Below are 6,000 nucleotides of genomic sequence, written 5' to 3' on the forward strand. Positions count from 1 at the left end.
AGGTTGGTAATTGGTGGTGTTGGCAGCGAGCCAGGCAGCTCTTGCAGCTCTGTCTTGAGAGGACAAAAACCTCCATTACTTTATGTTCCCTAATTCTCCCAAGGTGTGCTGCTGTCTATCAATAGAGTCGCCATGAGGTAATAGAAATTACAAACCTCCCCAGACTTATTTGTCTGAAAGCGTTTCTTGTAAAAATAATTATGTGAGTCTCCGGAACTGTGCTACATGAGAATGGCAGAAGAGAAAGTTTGCAAATTAAAATGCAACAAAAGGCTCTTTATTGTAAACTACAAGACAGATTGTGCAAGAGGGCTGTTTCCCTTCTGTTGGGTTAGCTCGTGGCAACTTTTAAAGAGAAAAAGCCATTTTTGTTGTCTGTTTGCCACTTTGCAGGGAAACTGCTCTAGACCTGGTTCTGGGTAGGGCAGTGGGTTTGGCCAGGCATCGCTCAGGATTCATTCCCCTGCCCTTGCCACAGGCTCTCCCTACCCTTGCACAGTCTCTCCTTAGGAGCTTTGATAAGCCACCACCCTGTCACTTTGGTGGGGGGACACCACAAGATGGGGTCATCACAGCTCCAGTCTCCCTTGCTTTACCCAGCTTTAGACTGGGGATGGGACTTTGTTGGCAGGTCCCTGCCAGCCTTTCCCTCCTTGCAAGAGAAATCCTGAAGCCTTCATCACACCCAGTAAAACACCACCAGGGCAAAGATATCCAGAGTGATGTGACAGACGAGCTCTGGAGGAAATACCTGAGCTGTCTGAAAAACTACCATCCCCCTGCCCCCATCAAAGGCCAATTTGATGCAAAGTTTGTGTGAATGGGCTGGACTGTGAATGGGAACATCTGGGGCACCTGCACACCTGCCACTGCTGACTGTCTGGGTGAAGCCTCCAATACAGTGGAGGGCTGGAGGCTCCTGGAGGGCTTCAGTGGCTCCTTAAGCCACTGTAAGTGCTTGTTTCAGAGCAAAGAAGCCAGGATCCAAAGGCATTAAAAATAACAATATGACTAAAGCTCAGTTTTCTCCTCTAAAGAAGGTTTGTGCAAGCCCACAGTATGGGGCTGGGACATTGCTTGGTCTGGGCAGTGTTTATGATACCTGAGCTGGACTGAACCAGCAGTGAAATACAGGCATAAATTACCTATGTACAAGTAGATGCCTGTGCATATTTAACCTGACTGATCGAATTCACAGCAAATCTTGCAACAAAAAAATGTTGCTCCCACATCACCAAGAACTGAAGCAGCATTTGGTGGGCATAGTGGACACCAGAGACACTTCAGTGCTTTATTCCTGTTTCCAGAGCTCTGGATGACTTTTCATTTAAAAATGGAAGCTATCAAAAAGGCATTTGTGTGCTAGCTTTTATTTGTGAGCTGCCACTATCCTTCTGACACTTGCAAGATGCCCAGGGCCACTGAGTTTTACTGTCAGATCCTGGTGGCACAGAAAATTTGCTCTGAAAAGGGTAAGTGTGTGAAATTAGCGATGGAGGGTTAATTATTATTTGCTTTTCATGGTCTTGGTGGCAGGTCATGCTCCTGAAGTGATCGTGATGAATGCTGGATCTTCCAAACCAAATACAGGTCTATTCTAAAGCTGTTTAACTCCCAGAAATGCCACTAACATAGCTGCTGTCTCCAGGGGTCTTGGCACTCCCCACTGTGACTGTGTCACCTTCATTGCTCTCAGCAAAGAAGGATCTGGCTTTTACCCTCATTTTTACTAGTGGGAAACTGAGGCACCAAGCCGGGGACTTGAATCATGGCTATAGGCACAAGCTTCTGAGGATGAGCCTGTCAGCTATAACCAATTTCCTTTATGTGTTCAGAGGCCACAGAAATGATCCAAGGGCTGGAATCTCTCTCTGTGAGGTCAGGCTGAACAATTTGAGGTTGTTCATTCTGGAGAAGAGAAGGCTGCAGGAAGAGCTTATTGTGGCCTTCCAGTATTTGAAGGGGTTCATAAGAAAGGTACAAATAATCTTTCTAGCAAGATCTGTTTTAACAGGATGGGGGGTAATGGTTTTAAACTAAAAGAGGGGAAATTTGCCTAGATAGAAGGAATGGGAATGGTGAAACACTGGTACAGATTACCCAGAGAGGTGATAATAGCCCCATCCCTGGAAACATTCAAGGTCAGGTTGGATGAGATGCTGACCAACCTAACCCAGCTGAAGATGTCCCTGTGCACTGCAGGGCAGTTGAACTAGAGGAGCTTTAAAATTCCCTTCCAACCCAAAACATTCTATGATTCTGAATCAATGCAGTGGGGAAGATCTAAACATGGGGACTCTGAATTACCCTGTTCAGAAATGTCTATAGGAATCCTAAACTCTCTCCCTGCAGGCACCTACTGCACACATGCACTTGGAGCGAGCACAGCCTTGCAGGGTGGAAGCTGCATTGGATAATACCACTTAATAATTTATGGCCAAATATTGATCCTTTGGCAGTTTCATGACCAGCCCAAACAGGTTACCTTTAAAATCTGGAGGCCTGACCCTAGAGGATCTGAGAGCATCCACCTTTCCCAACATTTGCAGCAGGAAGCCAGTTGCATCAGTTCTGCTCAGTTGTGATCATTCTGGGCCTTTCCTCTTTGCTGTCCGTGCAGGTGCTGGCACCCCAGCACACTGCACTCATCTCAAAATGCTTTATCTCTGGCTCCTGCCCATGGAGCAGTTGTGCAGCCCTCAGCTACCTGCTTCAGACTCTGTGGGAAACGAATCCTCCCCACAGATGGGGCCTGTGCCTCCACCACCTCAGCACCCACCTGGCCTTGTGTGGGGTGCAAAGGGCAGAGACTGGGGCACAGGCAGACCTCCTGCCTCCCTGGGGGCTGCTCTGTCAGAGCCATTAGCCTCCTCACTATACATGCACCTCTTTCATTGAAGGCTGGCGAGCAGCATGGTGGTGGCAGCAGTGTGGATTAGGTCTGGTCTGGACAGCAGTGGTGTCCTGATCTGGCCTTGTGTATCTGCGTGAGGGTACATTGTGCTTTTCTGGGATGTTTGCCATCAAAAGTATGAATGTCTCCTAAAGTCTGCAGGACTAATAGTCCTGGAGGACAAAACCTTGTGATTCACACATTAGCTGTGCAAAGGTGTAACCCATCCCCACTGCAGCACGGAGGGTGATTTGAGCTTTGATCTTTCTCACCTCGTTTGAAGGTTGTTTCCCCCAATGATCCTGCAAAAGTGAGGAACTGCATTTGTGTTGCTTCCCCTTTCCTTCCCCCACAAAGTGAAGATGAAAATGTAAGAGATTTATATATACACTTACAGAAACACTTATTAACATAATGTATGTGTGGTGGTGATATCTGTGGGTGGTAGAAACCTTTATGAGACAACAGGATAAAAGATTGACAACCCATTTAACAAGAGACAGAGAGGGAGTAAAGGAGATGAACGTTGTCCTACTGTGGCCAAAATGCCAACAAGCTCAGAGAAAATAAAAGCAGCTTGGTCAGGTCCAGCTTGAACACAACCATGCTGGAGTTCAGAGAAGAGTAATAAACCTGGGTCCTTTAGGTTTCCATTCTGGTTTTTGAGCTCCTAAACATCTTCACATGCAAGCTTTTCTCCTCAACTGCAGCAGCTGCAAAAAAACCCTGAGCTCTCTCCTCCAAATGAAAGACAAGATTACCATGTAATGACTTGACCCCAGGAGACTTCTAAGCAAAGTACCAAAAATGTGGCAGTTTCCTTGCACTGGCAGTATGCACATGCATGTCCAGACATGGGATTTAGGGGAACGCTTTGGTAAGCCAACATTTGCTGTACGCAGTCTGGAAGGCAATGAAAAGGGGAGGGGGGTTTTGTTTCAAAAAATACCATTTGTTTAAGTTCTGAAATTATTCTACTCAAGATAACAGAAAGAAAAATAGATAGCCAGAGCAGTAGAGAAAAGGAGGTTGAGTTTAATTCAAAAAGGTAATGTTCCAGAAGGCCTGAAAGAGCTTTTTAGGACTCAGCTTCTCCCCACAGGTGCGATTTGCTGTTCATCTATCCACCTGATGAAGCCCTTCCCTGCCCAGCTCTGCCTGTGGTACAAAGTTGTGTCCTGCATGTTGAAGGCGTTCACAGCTCTAACTCCAGAGAAAAACACTATGGGGGAGAAATAGTTCTTGAAGTCAAGCATGATAATTTACTAATGAGTTTATTAAAATCTTATTAGAAGATTATTTTTTAAAGTCCATTTTACACAGCCGTTGCCCTTCTGTTGCTGTCTAATCCTGGAAAATCTCAGTGAATGAGTCATTTGCACTTACTATCTATTACACCCTCTTATTATAAGCCTCAGTGTGTTTGCATTTGCTTCAAATAGTATCCATAGAGCCATAGCAGTGCCACAAAATCTCACACGCCTCCCTTTTTGAAGTCTCGTGCTGTTGGAAGAGAAGCAACTTGGTGTGGTTTCGTGGGTGGTTCTGATGTGCAGGAGCACTTAGGGAGAATTTTGGTTAGAAATAACTTATAACTTCATTCCCCCCAGTCCTGAGGAGGATTTTAATGTGTATCATTTTGGTTTGGTAAGTCAGAGACACATCAGTGAGGGTCAAGGATTCCTAAAGGCAAGCTTCTGACCATCTACTGATGTCCACATCCTAGCATGTCACGACAAGGAAGACATTTGGCAGTAGTGCATCAGGGATATCTGAGGGTCACTGTGTTTGTTTGCTTGGTTTTGATATCTGAATGCTGTTGAGTATTAATGTGGCTTCAAGGGCTAGGATCCTTGCATCTGTGCCTTATTTGGCTTCAGAGCATGGTGTTCCTACTTCCATGCAAACATTAAAAAGGTGGTAAAGGAGAACCCAATAGGACATTGGTTTCTGGAGCAATGTTGGTTGGTAGGAGGTACAAATACTGTCATATAGGGGGGAAAAATGGTAGACATGGAGTGTAGGTTGGTCACAGCTTTCATTCCCAGCAGTGTCCTCTCCCTCTAGCAGTTGGTAAGTTTCGTCATCACTTTGGTGATCCAGCCACTATGCCATGTTCAAAGACCCAAGCATGCAGCAAAACTTCCCTCAGCCCATCCTCCTTATCCTCTTACCCACCTGGTTGGACTGATAGGGGACAGGGACATACAAAGAAGCTGTCTCCAGATGGGCTCTCCCTGGTTGGGCAAGCCATGTTCTCCTGGCATCCCAGAGCAACCTTTAGGACAGTTGGCCAGGAGTCAAGGGAAGAGATTTGCTGAATGTAATGACAGGGGGGAAAAAAAAAAAGCAAGCACATTCAAGGTTTAAATTTGCACTTGCTACAGGGGATGTTTCTATTGGCAGAGTTGCCAGAACCAGCACAAATGATTCAAAACATTGTGTTAAGCGAAATTCTCAGGTGACGTCAGAGCTGAGGCTGCTTCAGCGAAACCAGAAAAAGAAGGCTGAAACCAAAAAGAAGTAAAAAAATTAAAATGACACAATTTGACAGGGAGGGATTAGGAGCTTTAAGTTACATTTATAGGCTATCCAAATATTTGAAGCCTTGGAATTTCATAGTTCCAGTGTTTCAGCTCAACTCTACAGTTCTGCCAGCCTCTTAATGTAAGTCATGCAACACAGCCAGCTGGGCTGGACTCACTAAACTTGTGAAGCCTCTTTTCTGTTATGCAGCCCTGGCTCCCACTTCCTGCAGGCTCACAAACAATCCCACCACCTTCACATGCTTCAGTTTCCCCTTCTGTCAGATACAGACAGTTCTATCCTCTGCCATCAACTCCTTTGACGTTTGGCACCAAGAAGAGCAGGGGAGTCTTTTGGTCACCTCTCACGCCCTGCACTCTCTCTCCTGCACCTGTGCTGCATGAGTCCCAGTGAAATAGCAGCCTGATCATTCAAAGATCTACAACAGCTCTTTGAGTGACCTCTTTTTTTCCACCACCCTTTTCTGTTGAATGCAGAAAACCCACGGCTGAGGACACCACCATTGAGATGCTGTTTTCTTTCCTGCTTGTCACACCTGCCCATTCCCCCAGGGCAGTACA

Source organism: Dryobates pubescens, chromosome 21 (assembly GCF_014839835.1).
Source record: "Dryobates pubescens isolate bDryPub1 chromosome 21, bDryPub1.pri, whole genome shotgun sequence".
NCBI lineage: Eukaryota > Metazoa > Chordata > Aves > Piciformes > Picidae > Dryobates > Dryobates pubescens.